This window comes from Lygodium microphyllum, chromosome 16 (genome assembly GCF_053477565.2).
Source record: "Lygodium microphyllum isolate KBCC chromosome 16, Lygodium_microphyllum_v1.1.10, whole genome shotgun sequence".
Lineage (NCBI taxonomy): Eukaryota > Viridiplantae > Streptophyta > Polypodiopsida > Schizaeales > Lygodiaceae > Lygodium > Lygodium microphyllum.
The window spans coordinates 38,618,473-38,641,142 of NC_141150.1; positions in this window are offsets into that span (position 1 = coordinate 38,618,473).

A 22,670-nucleotide genomic window follows, 5' to 3' on the forward strand; every position below is an offset into this window, starting at 1 on the left:
CTGGGTTGAAAGGAGGCACCGAGCCATGTGCCCATGCTACCATCCTCTTTATTTAAACCATTTTCTATTTGCCAAGTGTAATGCATAAATCAAATCTTTCTTTATCTTTCAGTGTTTCAGCCCCCTTTCCTCCAACTCTTAGCATTTTGCATCATTAATCAGTTAGATAGGGTTTCTATGCATTTTTCCCTTTTAAACGAACGATAAATACGCACAAAACATAGAAATGGGGACAAACCAAGGCCAACCCCGTGCTTTTCCATCATTATACATTGCACAAACATAGATATAATTTTTCCTAATTTTCCTCAGTCCATTTTCCAATTTTCCCTAATTTTAAACCCATTTTTCTATTTTTAGGAATATTTCTCTATTTTTTTAAATAAATAATGACTAAAAATGAAAGTTGATTGTGGTTTGTGTCCCTTAGGTTCATTGATAGAAAAAACTTAGATTTATTTGGTGTGATATATCATATTTCTCATTTATATAGCAAAAAATCCAATTTTACCCTTAAAACGCATGTTTTTAATGCATTTTAACACTAATTCCAGCCATGTAGCCTTATATTTTCTCATTATCAGGTTTCAAACAGTTGAAACTCATGGCAAACAATATTATAATAAACTTTCATCCCATATGAACAAAGTTTCATAAAGCAAATAACATAAAAAGATCATTTTTTTTCATAAAAATAGCAATACCGCTTATTTTCAAGTCTCGATTTCTTGGTCTTGATTATGGGACTGATTTTCAACATGCATTTAATGCTCAGCATCTTCAAGAACAGTACTCTTCAAGTCTTCATCCATCTGGAAGCAATCCGGTCTAGTCCGGACAAGCTTTCCTCCACCATTCTTCATTGTCTTCTTCCACACAAGAACAACCCCTTAAGGGAGAGAGAGGGAGGAGAGAGAAAGACTAAAATTAGAGATCTCCATCCAGGCCACCATTTGACGGGTGAAGCACGGTGATAAAATCAGCATACAGAGGGTAGGCAAGGGCCATTGTCAAATGGGGGGGTTGCTTGCAAGCAGGGATCACCATCATCATCTCCCATGGCGCATTTTTCAGGCGCTGGGAGATGACGTCTCCTCATGTTTTTTCTCATCCTCCTCTTACCCACGATTTGATGCCACATTAAAATGCTACATCCCCCTCCCAAGGATCATGACCATTTGGCCAAACTTTGGTCCACCTCTTCAAATCTTGCCTATTTGTTGGCCATTTCCCCGTCTGGTGTCCAAATCGAGTGCTGTAAATTTCTGCGCGTCCGGCTTGACATTCCACATTGGCCGAAAACTCATGATAACCTGCACGGCAGTCTGATAAAATTATCAAAAATCAACAAGTGTCGCTCGAGCGCCTTTAAAGCACTTAACGCTTAAAATCGTCGTAGCTGGAGCCGCCACCTTCGACGTTGAATATTTTTCCCTTGATATTCGTAAAATTTTAGCTATTTTTAAGCACTTCTCGGCATCAAAACTCTGCTCTCATTGGCGACCACGGGATAGGGTGACTCAGCCTATCGAATCCCAAAGTAGATCTGCACAAAACAACCAAAGGAAGCATCAAGCTGATACAAAATAGATACATATTAAACACAGCACAGTGCTCACCCTACCCCTTGACAAAACCAAGGCATGACATCCACAAGGAGTAGGCCTAGCATAATCTGATAGAAGGTCCGAAGCTAGTCACTAACCGACTACTCCAACATGGCCAAACTAAAAAGAACTATCAAAGAGGTTCCCCTAAGTGGTGGTCTGAACTACCTGGGAGCTGAGCATAGTGACCCAAGGAGAATAGGGCATCGGCCTCAGGTCTTGTCTCGGTACCCAAGAACCTACCAAGCCCTCGCAAGGCGACACTTAATCCTTTTTTGACGCTCACTTTTATTTTCACTCCAACCTTCCTCACTTTTTTCTTTTCCAGCAAGATGCCACCCCTAGGAAGACAAGGCATCGGGCCCGGGTCTTGACTCATCCCCAAGAACCTACCAGGCCCTCGCAAGGCGATGATCAACTGCTTATAAATTTTTGTTTCTTTATTTTCTTTGATAGGGGTTAGAACCCGTTTTTACACACCTTTGTATATATTGATTTTCTTTTAAGATATTCAGGGTTTTATTTGCATCGTCATTATTTTCTTCTTCGGCAGGCTTCTCTAACTGCTTCACAACTAACAAGAACTCCTAGAACGGCTGCCTAGCAGGCTAGCAGAACAGAGTCACTAGAATTGCCTTCTAAAACAGGTCTTTCAATGCTTGACAATGTCTTTACAGGAGGCAACGACTACTCAGGCCTCCCTCAGACATACTGAACCTAAACCTAGAACTTCATGCCTTGGACTCCGGTCCACAACAAGAAAAGAGAATCCCCTTAACAGCACATAGACATATATAGCATAAAACACGGAACTCATAAAGGAGAGATATCACCTGGATAGGGCCACAAGAAGCTTCCACGCAACAAAAGGCTCCTTCCAAGCTCTTCTTCCAAACCTGTCTAGCACAAGACTAAAACAAACAACCATTAACTGCACCTGTACTAGACAGAAAACTGGCCATCTTGGCCTAATGAAATAAAGCAATAACACCTCACAAAACTGGCCCTCTTGGCCTAGCGAAATCAAACAGAATAGCACCTACACATCCCTCCCTGAAAGAATCTAGATATACAATAATAGTCTCCTTCCCAAGGAGGAAAACATAGGGCTCATAGCCCTAAACTAAATGCATAAGGTTATGACCCATCTCTCCTGCATATATAGCAAGAGGGGTATGCATAACATGTTGTCTAATCAACCTATGGGTCTAGGATAATAACAATAGATTGGTCTCGGCTACTCTTTGCATCATCCATATCAACCATCATCTGCCATATATTGCATACTCTGATAACATTCCCCACAAGCGACCGGGTCCTGTTTTATCATTGATCACAATATCCAAACTAGGACAACAATTGAAGAAGAGGTATTCTTCATAAGCAAGATTTGCCAATGAATCCACAAACTGATTCCAGTAACGTGGAATCAGCTGAAAAGACACTCTCTCAAACTCCTCAAGTAGGGTCATCGCAGTTTGATGATACATACAGAGAATGGGATTCCGCACTGTGTATGTCCCATCTAGCTGATTCAGGATCAACTGGGAATCCCCTTTTACTAACAACCGACAAATACCACCTTGTTTAGCAATATGAGGTCCCATAATCAAGGCTTTATACTCCGCCATATTGTTAGTGAATCCTACCCCGAGATAAGCAGCTAACTTCATCGTAACTCTACGTCGGGGATCTCGGATTACTATTCCAACACTCCCTTTTTTATTAGGGCCCCTGGATGCTCTGTCAAAATATAATGTGTACGTCCATAATGGGTTTACACAGCCTGCCATCATGAACTCCTCTATTCATAATTATGATAGTCAAAATTCAACATGTTGAGAGGATGAACTGACGACTCCATCCCACCTTCTTCATTAAACTCAATAGGGATACTCGTCAACAGTCGTAAGCAGTGATGGAAAAAGACTTTAATCTCCCACACAAAGGTTCCCTCTTCTTGCTCAATCACTTTGTATCCTTTGCTCTACCACATGAGTTTCCCCTGATGGTATCTCTACTCCAGATATGGGTGCTCCAAATAAGGGATTAACCACCCCATCAACCGGCTTTAAGCTCTTTTGCAGGTCTCAAATCATCCCCAGCATGGACCCGCAATGAATTTCTTTATATTGACATACTTAGAAATAATAAGGTTTAATCTTATTAAGATTAACCTTATTTTTAAACTCTACTCCCTATAGATCAGCTAATAGGGCCGTAGACCTATTTTTCCCTAACCTGACAATCTTGTAGGAACCATCCCATTTAGGTTCCAGCTTCCCTGGAAACAACTCCCTACGCGCATCATAATAGAGGACTAATTGCCATTTTTTAAAGGTATATTTCTTTACTCTAAGGTCATGCAACTGCTTCATCCCACGTTTAGCTACCTCCTGATGTAATAAGCTCTGAAACTTCAGCTCATCCAAGTGGGCTATGGTCGTGAAACATTCAAAAAGGGAATCCTCATCTCCCAAGGAGTGGTTAATTGCAAACTGTACGGTTGGCAATTTGATTTCAAGGGGTAACACACACTCTTCCCCATAAACCAATTTAAATGGAGTATGGCCGATAGCTCGCTTGAACGTTGTCTTCTACGCCCATACTGCCACATACAACTTCCTATCCCAGTCTCGTTTCTTCTCAGAGACTATTTTAGACAAGATCCCCACAAGCTGCTTATTAGTACTTTCAACTTGCCCATTTGCTTGTGGATTATAAGGGGTCGTTTTATTGTGCTTGATTTGCCAAGCTTCTGTCAAGCTTTTGATCACCTTATTCAAAAAATGGGTTCCACGGTCCGACACTAGTTTCTTCGGTGGACCAAAATGGCAGATAATCTGCACTAAAAGAAAACTGGCAGTCTCTTTTGCATTGTCCTGCCTCGCCGCCCGCGTTTCTGACCATTTTGTAAACTAATAAGTTTCTACTATAATGTATATCTTCTGGGTAGTAGACGATGGGGTAATAGGACCCACAAAATCAATGCCCCATTTCTCAAATGAAAGGATAGCCATGATAGGCGTAAGTGGGCGTTTCCTATTCTCTCTACTGTCATGTCTTTGACAGGTATCACATCTCTTCACATACTCAAAGGAATCTTGGAAGATGGACGACCACCAATATCCAGCTCTTAAAGCTTTCTGTGCCGTCAACCGTCCCACGAAGTGCCCTCCACATGCAGAGTCATGACACTCCTCCAAGAAGAAAGGAACCTCGTCAGGCATCACACATCGGCGATAGATATCATCAACACCCTTCCGATATAGTATCCCTGTGATCAAGGAAAACTTCAAAGCCTGTTGTTTAATTTTCCTCTTTTCAGACTTTGATAGGCCAACTCTAGTCTCTCCCATTGATAGATAATGCGTAATAGCAGTATACCAAGATGGGATGGAAGCCGTATCAATTTTAAATATTTCTTCCATATCACTTCCTTCAGCAAGGTCTCTTTCGGCTCCCCGAAATCCACAAGGCATTCCACAATACCATGCAGCCTTGGTGGCTTACTCTTAACCTCATAATCGAACTTGTGTAAAGTGATTAACCACTTTGCCAAACGATCAGGTGACTGTAGCTTGTTCATAAGCAATCTAAGCCCTTCCGCCTTCGTATAGAATACTACCTTTTCATAGAGGAAGTAGTGCCTAAATTTCTTAGTCCCAAAGACCATCACAAGACACAACTTCTCCATGTAGGTATAATTGATCTCTCAAATGCCTAATTTTTGACTAGCAAAAGCTAGCGGATGATACCACTTTTCCTCCCAAATCTAGGCTAAACAGCAGATACTATGCATGGTGGCTGCTAAAAATATGTAGAACACCTTGCCTTTTTTAGGTGCTTTTAAAACAGGTGCTTTTACTAACTCTTGTTTCACATCCTCGAAAGCTACCTTACAAGGGTCGCTCCATTCAAATGAACAGCTAAAGGATAATAAATTCGTTAATGGCAACGTTCTTTCTGCCAAGGCATTTATAAACATCCGATAGTATCCTATCGATGACAGAAAGCTATGAACCTCTTTTGGAGTGCGTGGTGGACTCATAGCAATTATAAGCTTGATCTTTTCAGGGTCAATTGCTATCCCCACTAAACTGACCACATGGTCTAGCAATAGCCCATAAGGTACTCCAAAGACACACTTTCGAGGGTTAAGAGCAATACAAAATTGTCTGCAATGCTCAAAGCACTTTCTTAAGATAACCAACATCCTTTCCCTTACAGTCTCGCTGCCCCTAGGTCATCAATAAATACTTTCAACTCATCTGGGGAAATGTCACCAAAGGTCTTGTCTATTGTTCGTTGCCACGATCCAGGTGCACTGCACAAACCAAAGGCCATCACATGGTATGCAAAAGTACCAAAGACAGTAATAAAAGTTATTTTCAACTTGTCCTCCTTTGCAATTGCCATCTGGTTATATCTTGCAAAGCAATCCATGAACGAATATATCTCCCTACCCGCTAATTGATCCAAAATCTGGTCAATAAATGGCAACTGGTAGTAATCCTTAACCGTCTGCTTATTCAGCTCTCTAAAATCTACACATAGTCTGATCTGGTTATTTTTCTTCTTCCTGATAACAACTGGTGAACACCACTCTGTGTGTTGTACAGGGAAGATTAAACCAGCTTTCCATAACTTCTGTAACTTCTCAAACAGCCTGTCCCTCAATTCAAAAGGCATACACCTTACTTTCTAACACACAGGATGAGTGCCTTATTTTACAGGAATAGTATGAACAGCCAGGCTGGGAGGAATACCTCTCAGCTCATCATAACTCCAAGCAAAGATATCGCGGAATTCTTGAATCAAGGTCACATAGTCCTCCCTTTCTAGTGAACTGAGCATGGAACCTAATTTAATTGGCCGCGAATCATTCGGCGTGCCAAGGTCTAACTCAATCACATCCGTGTCTCTTATCCTATCTTGTGGCTCTATCAGCTCATTTAGAGTTATCTGATAAATATCCTCTGTAGTGGACCCCTCTTTGGATTCATCACTGGATGATGTCTCACTACCAGATGGATCGTCTGTTGTTTCTAATTCAGTAGAAGATAAAGGAGCTCTCTCACTTTGAGGAGACTCAGGATAAGCATCGACTATTACTCGATTGGCACCTCTACCTAGAACCACACGACCGATGGGTATATCGACTTGACAGCCTGTTCGTAAGATCCAAGGCCTACCTAGCAAAACTTGATAGTATGAATAGCCAGGCTAGGAGGAATACCTCTCAGCTCATCATAACTCCAAGCAGAGATATTGCGGAATTCTTGAATCAAGGACACATAGTTCTCCCTTTCTGTTGAACTGAGCATGGAACCTAATTTAATTGGCCGCGAATCATTTGGCGTGCCAAGGTCTAACTCAATCACATCCGTGTCTCTTATCCTATCTTGCGGCTCTATCGGATCATTTAGAGTTATCTGATAAATATCCTATGTAGTGGACCCCTCTTTAGATTCATCACTGGATGATGTCTCACTACCAAATGGATTGTCTACTGTTTCTAATTCAGTAGAAGATAAAGGAGCTCTCTCACTTTGAGGAGACTCAGGATAAGCATCGACTATTACTCGATTGGCACCTCTACCTAGAACCAGACGACCGGCGGGTATATCGACTTGACAGTCTATTCGTAAGATCCAAGGCCTACATAGCAAAACTCGATAGCTAGGATGTCCTGTAAATCTTATCACCCTAAAGTCCAACAAGCATTCTACACTCGCAACTGTAACATGGACTTTAGTAACGCAACCTTCTGGTTGTCTTAGATTATCATTAGCCATTCTAAGAAGGGTGGAGCTGTCTTTTTGGATACCTAGACCCAGCCTCTCCATCAACTCTGAACTCATGATATTGACGGAGGATCCAATGTCTACAATGGCATGTTCCACTAATATTCCATCCAGATAAGCTGGAACCCTAGGGCAGTTCTTTTCAGCATGATCAAACCAATCTTCCCCTACTCGTGCTATGCCCAAAGCTTCTATAATATACCCAATACACAGGATTTTCTTGAATTCCTTGTGTACTCCTGGAGATAATTTGATCAATTGTAAGAGGTTCATATCTAGTTTGACTTCACAAAGAGAACTTGCTAAATCAAAATCATGATAAGTAGCCAAAGCTCTCTTTTCTCGCCAAACCATCCTCTTTTTTGGTCTTGGGACCAGTTTTGGTGCTTCTTTCTTAGCTCTTGCCTTCTTTCTTGGCACTCCCTCATCCTTCTTAGGGTTGCCTTTCTTGTCAACCGGCCTTAGCGGTCCCCCTTCTATGCCAGTATTTTAGACTTGCGTCCCCTTATCCCCTTGTTTAGGGTTTGCCTCAACCGGTTTTGTATTATCTTTGTCAACCTCTTTAGCCTTTTGGCCTCTTGTCACAGCTCTTAAGTTAGAGGTTTCAGCATCATTGACTCGTACAGCCTCGATAAGGTTGACTTCGTTGCCTTGTGGCAACTCTTCTATAGTTGTTTTTCCCCTCTGCAATATTTGTCTTGGTGCATCATTCTGCTGCAAGTTATTTCCTTGCGCTCTATGATTCACTAGGCCCGGTTGTTTACTCCCTTGTTGGAGAGAACTAATCTTACTCCAACAAGTAGCAGCTAAATGGCTCGACTTCCCACAAATGTCACATTTCACATTTGGACAATTTCTAGGGAAGTGCTGTCCACCACACCATTTACAACTGAATCTAGAGGGTCCACCCTCTTCAGGGCGTTTTCTCCCTATCAGATTTTGTTGCTTCTTCAAGAAATTAACATCGACAACTATTTGTCGATATTGTTCAGAAATCATATCGGTATAATACTTCATCATATCCTTGACTTTGTCAAGGACATTAGATGCACTCGACTCGTAGCCTCGATCGTCGACCCGTCATTCCATTGGCCTAACAATCTGATTTGGCATCGGCTATTGACCCACAGGAACAACATTAGAATTCAAAACTTGGCCTCCAACATTTGGTGGAGCCAACTGACTTGCCATAGGCATAGTCACACTGGGAGGAGCCGGTAGTAAAGGTACATTCGAAACCATACTCCCTCTCCCAATAGGGTTAGTCATAGGCATCCCTTGACTTCCATTCGTCAATGATGGATTGCCGCTAGGTACTAAACCCCCATTAACATTCATTCGAGAGGAGTAGGCCGTTTGTAATCGTGCTTCTACTCCCCGTGTAATAGCGGTGTCTATGTCTACCAAGGCCACACTGCTGAATTGTACTTGGATATTAAAATCCAACCCATGCAAAGAGTATTGCAATTGGGAAATCGGCAGAATGGGAATGTAAGTTTGTAACTTACGAGATACTTCCTTCAACTTCTTGGCATATGCTTTCACATTCTCGTGAGGATCTTGGCGTGTTACATTCAAGACCCGTAACCAATATTGGCCACCTCTTTCAGGGGCATATTCCGCTCGGAAAGCTGCATAGAATTGATCAATGGTGGTTATGGTTCCAGACTCTATGTTGTTATACCATACCGCAGCCCTTCCTTTTAACGTCATATTGAAAAACATCATAAGATGTCCCTCGTCTTGGATGCGATAATTGAACATCAATCTTTAAAATTCACAAATGTGAAAATTTGCATCCTCTTTCACTAACCCATTAAAAATGGGCAAGGGAACTCCTAAGGCTGGTAAATCTGGTGTCCTTGCAGGAATTGCAATAGGTTGTGCCATGGTGACAGTTGGATTAGCAATGGGAGTTTGAACGGGTGAATTCACCCCCCCACTTGAAGTGGGTAGACTTGGTGGAGGAGAGGAAGAACTTACACTTCCTCATGCACCTAACGAACTATGTAAAGCAGTTGGGTTACTAAGACCACTGCCTCTTATACGTACTGGGCTACTCCTTTGAGGAGAATAAGAGCTTACGATCTCTAACCTCCGTGTAGCTCTCTGAGCACGTTTGGCTTTTTGGATTTCGGCTTGATGGTCCTTGTCGGATGACATAAACCAACTTCCTTTTGGTCCCTAGAAACCCTAGATCCAAAAACCACCACTTATAGGCAGCTCCCGACAGACACACCACTGATGGGACCTGAAATGGGCCGGCACTGGTTATAGCACTAGCCGGACCTCATGCTCATGACACACAAACACCCTCACGGCCTCGCGAACCAGGAGCGTCAATCTAATGCTAAAGGACAAACTGCCCTAAAGCTTAATTCATGCATTTATAGTTTATAGTCCAACGTTCCCTTAAACTCCTTAGAGGGAGAACCCTCATACATTGGCAATGCCACGATCACACACATATGGAGGCACTCCATCGACTAATAGTCGGAGCCCCACTGCAGCTCTCCTACATCGCAGGGATTGTCTCTTTGATGCGCTACTAAACATATAACACAAACGAGCACAAAATCCTCTCAAGGTACCAATATTTTACGTTCCAGGATGTACCATTCCTCACTACACTTTCCCCTTAGGACCCAACGACTAACCTACAGCTTGGGACATCCTCTCGCGCTCATCATTGGTCACAACCTAAGGAAGACAAGTGCCATGCATCCAGGAGGTTTTTCTGATACCTTTTAATTATTATGCTTAATGGAAATCGTGTATGGATATGTACTCAGACAAAAGAAAAATCAGCATCGTGTATAGTGTATAAAACATTCTTTCCATGAATTTCACTAACGCATGCTACGTTGAAAGGAGGCACCGAGCCATGTGCCCATGCTATCGTCCTCTTTATTTAAACCGTTTCCTATTTGCCAAGTGTAATGAATAAATCAAATCTTTCTTTATCTTTCAGTGTTTCAACCCCCTTTCCTCCAACTCTTAGCATTTTGCATCATTAATCAGTTAGATAGGGTTTCTATTCATTTTTTCCTTTTAAAAGAATGATAAATACGCACAAAACATAGAAACAGGGACAAGCCAAGGCCAACCCCGTGCTTTGCCATCATTATACATTGCAAAAACATAGATATAATTTCCCCTAATTTTCCTCAGCCCATTTTTTAATTTTTTCTAATTTTTAAATCCTTTTTTTCCATTTTTAGGTAAATTTTCTCTATTTTTTTAAATAAATAATGACTGAAAATGAAAGTTGATTGTAGGCTGTGGCCCTTAGGCTCATTGATAGAAAAAACTCAGATTTAGTTGGTGTGACATATCATATTTCTCATTTATATAACAAAAAACCCAATTTTACCCTTAAAACGCGTGTTTTTAATGCATTTTAACACTAATTCGAGCCATGTAGCCTTATATTTTCTGATTTTCAGGTTGCAAATAGTTGAAACTCATGGAAAAAAATATTATAATGATATTTCATCCCATATGAACAAAGTTTGATAAAGCAAATAGCATAAAAAGATCATTTTTCTTCATAAAAATAGCATTATCGCTTATTTTCAGGCCTCGATTTCTTGGTATTGATTACGGGACTGATTTTCAGCATGCATTTAATGCTCACCATCTTCAAGAATAGCACTTTTCAAGTCTTCATTCATCCGGAAGCGATCCGGTCTCATCCGGACAAGCTTTCCTCCACCATTCTTCATTGTCTTCTTCCACACAAGAACAACCTTAAGGGAGAGAGAGGGAGGAGAGACAAAGACTAAAATCAGAGATTTCCATCTAGGCCACCATTTGACGGGCGAAGCATGGCAATAAAATCAACATACAGAGGGTAGGCAAGGGCCATTGTCAAATGGGGGGGTTGCTTGCAGGCAGGGATCACCATCATCATCTCCCATGGCACATTTTTCGAGCGCAGGGAGATGGCGCCTCCTCACGTTCTTTCTCATCCTCCTCTTACCCATGATTTGATGCCACATTAAAATGCTACATCCCCCTCCCAAGGGTCATGACCATTTGGCCAACAAACTTTGGTCCACCTCTTCAAATCTTGCCCATTTGTTGGCCATTTCCCCGTCCGGTGTCCAAATCGAGTGCTATAAATTTTCACACGTCTGGCTTGACATCCCGCATTGGCCGGCAACTCTTGACAACGTGCACAGTAGTCTATAAAATTATCAAAAATCAACAAGTGTCGCTCGAGCGCCTTTAAAGCACTTGACGCTTAAAATCATCCTAGCTGGAGCCGCCGCCTTCGACGTTGAATATTTTTCCCTTGATATTCGTAATTTTTAGCTATTTTTAAGCACTTCTTGACATCAAAACTCCACTCTCATAATTGTATCCCGTCGTGACTCCACAATAGCATGAGGCGGCTGTCTAAGCGTGGGCTGACAACCGTATATCACCTCTGTGGATTCTCCGCAGAGAGGAAAAGGCTAAGACGTTGTGGCCCTACCTGTTACACTGTGCTCGAAGGGAAAGTGCACATTTTGGTCTTGCATGCTACACAATTTCTTCGATGCCAGCAAATTTCTTCCCACTTCTTAGGGCAGCTTGCACTGCAAGTCTCTGGCTTTGATCAAACGGCATCTTGCAAGTAGAAAATAGTAGACATGTTGACATTAAGTCCACTCTTTTGTTTATTCTCTTGACATGTTATTCTTATAATGTAAGGCTCTGTGTGATATGGCTCCTATTGAATATCAAGGTCACTAATCCAGTAAGTAACTAACCGGCAAGCCCTTCCTTAGGATGCGATAGCATGACCTACAAGCCATCTGGCATCTAGACTCCGCAAGCTGGCTATAGGTCAAGCCTACTCTACACTGCAAGCTTTGTGCTGATGGCTAGAGCTCAAACAAAGCTTCTCCCTAATTCAATCGTGGTGCTACTATGCGTGTGACGAAAGATAGTATGCCACCATGGAGGTTGGCACTTCTTTGTAGCATTAATGCTTCATAACTTATAACAAAAGATGAAAAACTATTGCCTCAGCTTGAAAATAATTACCATGATCGAAAGTGGCACGACCCATCAACGAAATTGACAAAATGTCATGAAACAGAGGTCTGCTAATGAGCAAAGAAATAAAACAATAAAGAAAACTTATCTTTGTGATGTTGTAGAACCTCGCTCTGATACCACGTTGGAAAGTGCGAGGAAGAAGAGAGACGAAAGGAAGAGAGAAGAGAAGAGAGATATGAGACACCGGAAGTGGAACCCTAGAAGTGTGTCAATTGAGAATACATGATAGGAATATATAGAGGGGACCTAGAGCGCTATATATAGATAGACTATATATAGCTAACAGGGGTGCTATATATAGACAGACTATATATAGCTAACACGTTTCACCCATTGAAGGACATTTTCTGGTCACAGAATTATATCTAGACAAGAAGCAGGTTTTAGAGTGTCTTCTTACCCAACCCAATTCTAATTGCACTAGGCTGACAATGTTCAGTCTTAGGGATTCCAACTCAATCCGAGTTTTAGCATTTGATCCTTAGGGTAGAAAACATAGATCATTTCTTGCATGAGCGTCCAATTGTCCCTACATTCCGTGAATGTGGGTAAGACCTTTGGGTATGAGGGTTTGGACTTGGAAACAAGTGCGAAACTAGGCCAAGTCCTTAACATGCTAAATCCTAGTTAGCACTTGGGGTATTTATTGTATCAATTGAACCATGCCTATGAAAATTAGGTGATTTAGATAATTCCATCTACTTGTCTTGCAACAAGGATGAACCATTCTTAGAGATGTTAACTTGATCTAAAGGAGAGACTAGATGCAACATATCACAATACACATAAACACGTGATTCATTGCTTCTTCGTACCACTAAATTCGCAATAACCCTAAGTATGCATGATAAACTACAGAATAACTTTCATTGAACCTACTAGGACTTACATTCAAGAATCATGCCCACAATTCTTTTCCTAGGCTTTTAAAATTTCATGCTTTAATAAACCATGTAGCCTTTCCCTAAAGACAACTCTTGATGAATGAAATTTTGCGTATGATGAATGTGCGACATGCAATCCTTTCCTAACTACAATGTAGTCAAATTCATGCCAAACAAAGCTAGAGTTAACCTATTCCAATTTACAAGCACATGCCACATGCAAGTTCATAGAATCATTTCGCACTTTGCTATTTCCTACTGGGGTTAACGACTTCCCCTAATGAATCATTACAATGAAAAATTGTCTAAAAATGCCACATGCGCTTAATCTTTCCATGTCTAGTCAAAGGTGCACTTAATAATTTCAACCTTATAATAATAGACAATAGGTGTTCTATGCTCATCTCTTTGAAATGCACAAAAAGGCAACTTATTGATAAGGTCGTAAGATGCATAGACAACTTACGTTTTTTCGTTCATCACATTGAAAATACCAATGACCAATTTCATATCATGAACTAATTCTAGTAATTGTTCAAATAGTCAATTTATTTCCAATTGCATTTAGCTAGGTGGATTTGACATGCATTGGTGCTTCCTAGTCCATGAAATTATCGTGCATAATGAATTACTTTTGCATGGAATCAAAACTAGTAAAAACCTAGACTTGTGGGCTCGTGGAGATGTCCACGTGAATGTTAGGAGAAGACCCTCCTGCAGGTGTGCCTTGTGACTTTTTAGGTGCCATCGTAGGCGTAATTACAAACTTCCGGTTTGCCTTTACCCTTATGTGATCGGTGAAACTCCTCAGCCTTCGTAAGTAGCCTCAAGATCTTGCCCTTCTCCCTCATACACTAGAGATCCCTTCCGAAGTGCCGATCCTTGAGAATACCAGTCTTGCGGGATTTAGGCTTATGGGAGGCCTTGTGGGAAAAAACTTATGGGATTTGGGGCTTTGCGGGAACTTGCAAGAATGGAGCTTTGGGGTTTTTACGGGCAGCCTTACGGGATTTGGGCTTCTACGAGGAAGCTATAGAAATAGAGCTTAATGAGCTCAGTTTAAGACCCGTTAACGCCATAGGAACAAGGCCCAAATCCTTATCCCTTAGAAGCTATGGGAATGGGCCTTATGGAAGCCCTCCCCCTCCCTTAGAAGCTTAATAAGAAGCTTCTAATGTCACAGAACGTCACATAGGTAATGGATGGAGAGGAGATGATGAATCGGGTGGCGCTATTGGCGAGGAGCACGGCAACAGTCAACGTTGGGCACTGTAGGGCAGTGGCAGTGATTACTCCCTCTCTCCTCGATCAGTGTCATCCTCTCAGTCCCTTCCTCTTCCATGCAGCACGCCGTCCTCTGCTTCCTCCTTTTTCCCCACCCACTAAGGGGGGTTTATATAGGCCTTAAAGGGGTGGGGAGAGAAGCTCCCCATGTGGCCACTGCATGGATTCCCCCCCTCCTCATGCAGCCCATGACTCCACTAAGCCCATCCCCCCACACTCCCTCTCCTCCAGCCATGCATCGGTTGGGGGAAAGGGATAAACATAAAAAAATTTGCATTATTATTATTCATTTTACCCCTCCCAAGAGGGTGTTTCCCCGCAGTTATGCGGATTTGAACCCTTGGCTGGATTTGCCAATGCGGACGTCTCAATTTCACGTGTGTAGGTTACGGATTAAACTGCTGGCAATTTCCATATGAAAGATAACCTTGCACAGGGTTTACGCAATGTGCGGAAAGTCAAGTTGGGTAAAATATTTTCGAGTAGGGTATTATATTCTCTCCCCCTTGGAGGAATTGAGATGTCCTCATCTTGAGAAAAACTGGGGGTATTGTCGATTGAGAGTGCTTTCATCCATCCAAGTGGCATCCTCCTCGGGACAATCTTTCCACTGGATGAGGCATTATCTCGGGGTTCTGGATCTCAGTTGTCTCTCCCTAACATCTAAGATCCTGTGAGGCCATAGCTCAAGGACTCCTTCACTAGGCATTACAACTTGTTGGTCATCAAGTACATGACTAGGATTAGGTACATACTTCTTCAGTAGGCTGATGTGGAATACATTATGAACCTTTAGGTTCGCAGGGAGTTGCAATCTATAAGCTTTGGGTCCTAGGCACTTGAGGATCTTGTATGGTCCACAATACCTTGGACTTAGCTTCTTGCAATCTCCTAAGAATAGGGAACTCTTTTTTGGGCATACGCGAATGAAGACCATGTCTCCTTCCTCGAAGGTTCTATCTTGACATTTCAAATCTGCATTTGCCTTCTGTCTATCCTTGGCGGCTTGGACGTCCTGTATTATTGACTTCATTTGGTCATCCATCTCTTCTAGCATTTGCCTTGAAGCTTCAACCCTCAAGGTTGGATTTGAGAATTTTAAAGGACTTCAATAGTCGTGCCCATACAATGCTTGAAAAGGGATCATCTGAATACTTTGTTGGTAAGAAGCATTGTAGGCAAACTCAACCAGTGGAAAGCATTGAATCCACCTTTTTGGTTCACGGCAATAATGTGCCCTTAGCATATCCTCGATGAGAGGTTGACTCGCTCCATTTGACCATCGGTTTGGGGATGGTAAGCTCTACTAAAACAGAGTTGAGTCCCAATGGCTTCAAAGATAGCTCTCCAGAAGTGTGATGTGAAGAGAGAATCACGATCACTAATGATTCTTCTGGGAAACCCATGTAGCTTGAATATCTCCTTGATGTACAAACTTGCAATTCTGAGACTTTATAGTTTGTCTTAACAGGAATAAGGTGTGCAACCTTAGTAAGCATATCAACCACAACCATAATGGAGTTTTATCCTCCCTGATCTTGGGGTAGGCCAACAAAAAAGTCCATACTGATGAATTCCCATTTCATTTGGGGAATGTCAAGTGGTTGTATCTTTCCTGGCATTTTGACATGTTCGGCTTTAATACGCTGACAAGACAAACACTCAGTGACATACTTGAGAACGTCACCTTTAAGCCTCTCCCAATAGTATCTTTTCCTTACTGCATTGAGGGACTTGGCATAGCTAGGATGTCCTGAGAAAGGGGAATCATGAGCTTCCCAAAGTACCTTCTGCTTGAGTGACTGCCTTGCCAGTATACATAATCTCATTCTATAGTAGACAAGTCCACTACTGATAGAGAAATCATGATACTTAGCCTATAGCTTTTGGTCCTGATCCTTGATAGAGATCTCCCTTAGCATCTTTTGATAGGTTGGATCATGGCATGCTTCTTCTCTAGCTAGCTCAAGTATTGGGTTGTTTGGCATGGATACCTTTGTGGCTAGAGATCTAGCTGTTGATGGATTTTGCAAGATTAGAGAATTAAGGAATGCCTTGCGACTGAGTGAATCGGCAACTACATTCTCCTTTCTAGGTTGGTATTTGATTTGAAAATCATACTCCTCTAGCACTTTAATCCACCGACATTGCCTCATGTTGAGCTCGTTCTCGGTAAAGATCCACTTGAGACTTTTATGATCCGTCACTAGGGTAAACTTGTTACCCAACAGGTAGTGTCTCCAAAGCTTTCGAGCATGGATGATGGCTAGCAAATCTTGATTATGGGTAGCATAATTCTTCTCATGGCTCTTCAGTTTTCTTGAAGACTATGCTACAAGATGGTCTTCTTGCATAAGCACACATCCTAAGGCAAGTGTGCTAGCATCAATTACTACTTCGAACTCCTTACTAAGGTCCGAAAGTTCAGGATAGGTGCTGATACCAAACTTTGCTTTAATTTATCAAAGCTAGATTGTTCGGCAATTGACCATGCAATGGATGTTTGCTTCTTCAGTAGATTTGTCAGAGGTGTTATAATTAAAGCATAGTTATTAATGAAGACCCTATACCATCTTGTCAATCCAAGAAAACTGCGTATTTCTTTGATAGTTGTTAGTATTGGCCATTCTAGAACATCTCTGACTTTGGCCGGATCCAGTGAGATTCCTTCTACTGATACGATGAATCCCAGATATTCAATCTGATGCTTGAAGAATGTACACTTCTTCATCTTAGCATAAAGCTTGTGTTCCCTCATTATCTCAAGGACAATGTGAAGCTAGGGTTCATGATCTTCTTCCTATATGGAATAGACTAGGGTATCATCGAAGAAGACGATTACAAAGTGGCCAAGATATGGCCTAAAGATATCCTGCATTAACCTGTTGAAGGTGGCAGGTGCATTCATAAGCTCGAATGACATGACTAGGAACTCAAAGTGTCCATATCTTGTGTTGAAGGCCGTCTTTGGGATATCTTCTTCCTTGATCCTTATCTGATAGTAACCAGACCTGAGATCAATCTTGGAGAAGATCTTTGCACCTTGAAGATGGTCAAGAAGCTTATCTATTCTAGGAATAGGGTACTTGTTCTTAATCGTTGATTGATTCAACCCTCTGTAATCAATACATAGTAAAAGCATTCCATCTTTCTTCTTCTGAAACAACACTAGAGCTCCCCATGGTGAACTGCTAGGACTGATGTAGCCCTGATCTAACAATTGCTTGAGTTTCTCTTTCAGCTCAATTGCTTCCGGGATGGACATTCTATAAGGTCTCTTTGCAATTGGCACAGCTCCCGGCACTAGCTTGATTTCATGATCCATTTCCCTTTGAGGCGGAAGTTTCATAAGCTCTTCAGGAAATACATCCACATACTCCTTTAGCCATGAGGGTCCTTCGCTAGACTCCTGCTTCTGATCTAGCTTATTAAGCTTAATCAAGTAGACAGGTAGTCCCTTTCTAACTCCCTTTACAATTTGAGATGCTTTGGCCAATTGAATCTTCGGATTTATAGCCTCTCCTTGAGTTGTGAACAATTCCCCTTCAGAGTTTTGAAAGGAAACTTGGCCCTTTCCACAATGAATGTGGGCGTCATTAGGTTTAAGCCAATGCGTTCCAAGCAAACACTCATGGATACCTAGGTTCATGACCTTGAAATTGACGGAAGTCGACTTTCCTCCTAGAAAGAATTCCACCTTAGAATTTTGCATGGTACAAGTGACCTCACGACCATTTGCTAATTCCACAAGCAAGGTAGGTGCTTCTACTGTGGCTATTTCCAATCTTCTTGCACAAGCTGGTGAGATAAAGGAATGCGTACTACCACAATCAATCAAGGTTTTGAAGCCTTTACCTTGATAGTCCGATGGTGTCTGAATCACCAAAAACTAGCGATTCGGCCCTTTCTTGTGAAGGGCAGCATGGACTATTGCCCTTTCAAACTCTGCTCCCATGGTCGGGTCCTCTTCTTCGCACATTTCCCTTTTGGCAACACAGGCAGTTCTTTCTCTGCCTCGGGTAGCGGCTCCTTGGCCATGGGCGGTTCTTTGGAAGGGAGCTTGACATTGTCCTTCGCCAAGCTTGGCACATTGCCTTTTGAAATGATCGGGCTTGTTGCAGTGGAAACAACAGAGATTGCGGCCATTACCTTGGGTAGGGACAAAGTTATTGACATTGTTAGTCCTTGCTTTCTTTCTTTGCATCCTGTAGATCTGTTGGGCGCATTGATTCGAGGCGGGTATTCACTGGTGGGTTTAAACATGCATAAAATTTCAACACCTATTGTGTCATATCCATTTGTAGCGCATACTTCAAGAAGCGAGATGAATTTTGAGTATATGCGTAAAGAGTCAGGCCCAACTGTTTCAGCTCGTAGAATTCATTCATTTTTTGCGTGCAGTATGCAGGTGGTAAGTATCTTCCTTGCATAGATTTTTTTAGATTTTCCTTGGTAAGGAATCCTTTTGAGATCCCTTGATCTCTGCACCATTGCTTCCACCAAAGCCTGGCCTCGCCGGTGAGCTTCAGCTTGGCAAGCATTGCCTGGTTGGCGGGTGCAGTACCAGCTGCTTCAAAGTAAGCTTCCATGAACTCTATCCAAATCTCAGTATCAGCTTAAACCGTCCTTCCTTTTCCGTCAAATTCTGGCGACTTGATCTGCTTGAGAAAAAACTTCTTCTACTGAATCATAGCCGTACTTGATGCAGGGGACGGACTAGGAATCTATACCTGGGGTTGTGCTTGGGTAGAGGATTCTTAACGTTAACAAATCGCTAATCGTTATGATTATATTTCATACCCAATTCAACTTTCAGCCAAGAAACCTGGTCACTTAACTTTTTATCAATTCTCATAGACATGACAAACATTGATAAAAAGAATTATTATTTTATTCATATGGGCATAGCCCTTTCGGAGTACAATATTTCTTGGGATGGTAGAGCAACTGGTACATTAGTTCAGCGAGAATAATTTTATGTTATATTTAGCCACACGAACTGGGTAATAGTATGGTTTTGGGTCATGGATATTCAGGAATCGATAAGTCATCGAGAGATTAGGGTATCCTTTCATTTGGTACCCATTCTTCTCATAGAGTCCCAATACCTTGATCCTGTCGGCGGGGATTATGTGGGTCACCTCCTTGTACACATATGAGTTCAGCTTGACCCTCCAACCTTCGACATGTAAAGTTGTATTTACGTGAGCCTGAAAAAAAATGAATAGCTTCACAATCTTCAAATCCTCCAAGCACTTGATTCTCTTTAGGTTGGTTCGAAGGCATGCAAACCGGTGGGCAACTATGTAGTAGATTCTGGAGTCACCCGTCCACCTATGTTCCATGTACAAAGGTGATGGATTATAAATACGATCTAGGATGTTCATCATATCGATTCTTTGTTGATAATATGAGGCATGCATCGCGGTTATAAACATGACTTGGAACACTAAGAATCTTTTCCATGCTTCATAATTCTGCAAGACAGCATCGAAAGTAAGGAAATGTTCTTCTTAACAGCAACATTTGCTTTACTTCTTCTTATTAAGTTTTATTATAAAGACAGATCCTTCGTTGATTGGCTCTAATACCAATTGTAACGTGTCCACATGTTCCCTTTCACGACACATCTTAGCAATCCATTGGGAAGAGAGTCTAGAAGCCTCCGCCCGGCACTCCCATGGAATGTTACGGGGTTTGCAATCTAGGACTTCTCGAGTCCGCCACGTAGCGGAAGTATTCCGACCATTCCCACTTAGGACCGACCTGAACCAGGGTTTCCCCTAATGGTCACTTTTCTAAACGGTAGCTAGCGTCGAATCCCAGGTGAACTACTTTACGCAGAAACATCATGGTCGAAGTGGTTTCATGTTGCACTTGGTTCAAGAAGAATGGGAAACGAGAGGGATGCAAAACTCGACCTCTCTGCCCATAGGACGTAGTCCCATTCCATTCCCCTAAAATAGCATAAATCATGATTTTAATAACCTAAACTCTAGGGAAACACCCTTGCCGTTCATTTCCTTTGAGAAGAGTTCCTTGTTGTCCATTTCGATTGAGAAAAGTTCCTGGCCAACCGAGACCACCCATCCGTAGGACGGACCCATGGCCACATAGATCGCACTTTCCTTAGGATTACTTTAGTTTTCTAATTACCTACCATATTTAATTGGACTTGCATCAAGTAGCTTCCTTAATTAGCCCATTGGACACTGGTTCCTTTACGTAATCTTAGCACTTGACATAGAAAAACAGTCTCAAACAAGTTCCTTTTCAACAAGTTATCATATTTGTCTTTAGAATACATCCATAAAGTCTAGCCCACAGGCTAGTCCATAATCCGCCTGAAGGCTATCCATAATCCACAGGGATTACTAACCCCAGATTCTTCCCATAGACTAGTATGCGGGCCTCAAGATCCCATCCCGAGTCACGTTGGCCTCTTGTGCAAGGCTCGAAAGGCAAGGGATTTACGGCCAAAGCCCCCTTGGCAACCAAGCATCCTTCTGCTCCAAGTAGCGCTCAACGGAGAGACCTCAGGCGGCGGGTTTGGTCCACGTTCCCGGCGCGGCTAACAACCCCCTTGGTTAGGGTCAGGCAGATAGTCGGGGGTAACTGAAGCTGCCTATCCCTTCAGCCCTTCAACGTGAATCATTAAATATCTTTCCATCCTTTAGTTCCTTGAGAAAACAATGTAAACAGTGCTCCTAAATTGTTACAAGCACAATCAATTCTAGTGGTCGTTTATTTGGCCAACTGCTAAGGAGTGAATCCTTCTCTCCGAATGTATCTAGCATTCGATTCGGGATCAATTGCGACTTGGCAAGATCCCCAAGGGTTTGTTTGTTAACCCTTTTGTCCTTGGATTAGGGCCATACCCTGTTAACCCAATTTAACCAATACCTTAGGTTTCAAGGAATGACAAAACTCTCTTGTGATCAAACCACTCTCTTGTGATCAAACCACAAGGCCATGCGACGTTGCTACTTGTTGCATAAGTGTCGCATATATTCCATGGGATCATTTCACCCATTGAACAGCGTTTTTTGGTCACGGAATTATATCTAGACAAGAAGTAGGTTTTAGGGTGTCTTCTTACCCAACCCAATTCGAATTGCACTAGGCCGACCATCCTAGGAATTCCAACTCAATCCGAGTTTTGGCATTTGATCCTTAGGGTAGAAACCCTAGATCGTTTCTTGCATGAGCGTCCAATTGTCCCTACATTCCGTGAATGTGGGTAGGAACTTTGGGTATGAGGGTTTTGACTTGGAAACAAGTGCGAAACTAGGCCGAGTCCTTAATGTGCTAAATCCTAGTTAGCACTAGGGGTATTTATCGTATCGATTGAACCATGCCTATGCAAATCACTTGTGGGTTAGGTGATTTAGATAATTCCATCTACTCGTCTTGCGATAAGGACGAACCATTCCTAGAGATGTTAACTTGATCTAAAGGAGAAACTAAATGCAACATATCACAATACATGTAAACACGTGATTCATTGCTTCTTCGTACCACTGAATTCGCAATAACTCCAACTATGCATGATAAACTGCAAAATAACTTTCATTGAACCTACTAGGACTTACATTCAAGAATCATGCATACAATTCTTTTCCTAGGATTTTAAAATTTCATGCTTTAATAAACCATGTAGCCTTTCCCTAAAGACAACTCTTAATGAATGAAATTTTGCGTACGACGAATGCACCACATGCAATCCTTTCCTAACTACAACATAGTGAAATTCATGCCAAACAAAGCTAGAGTTAACCTATTCCAATTTACAAGCACATGCCACACGCAAGTTTATAGAATCATTTCTATGCTCTGCTATTTCCTACGGGGATTAAGGACGTCCCCTAATGAATCATTACAATGAAAATTTGTCAAAAAATGCCACATGCGCTTAGCCTTTCCATGTCTAGTCAAAGGTGCACTTAATAATTTCAACCTTATAATAATAGGCAATAGGTGTTCTAGGCTCGTCACTTTGAAATGCACGAAAAGGCAACTTACTGATAAGGTTGTAAGAT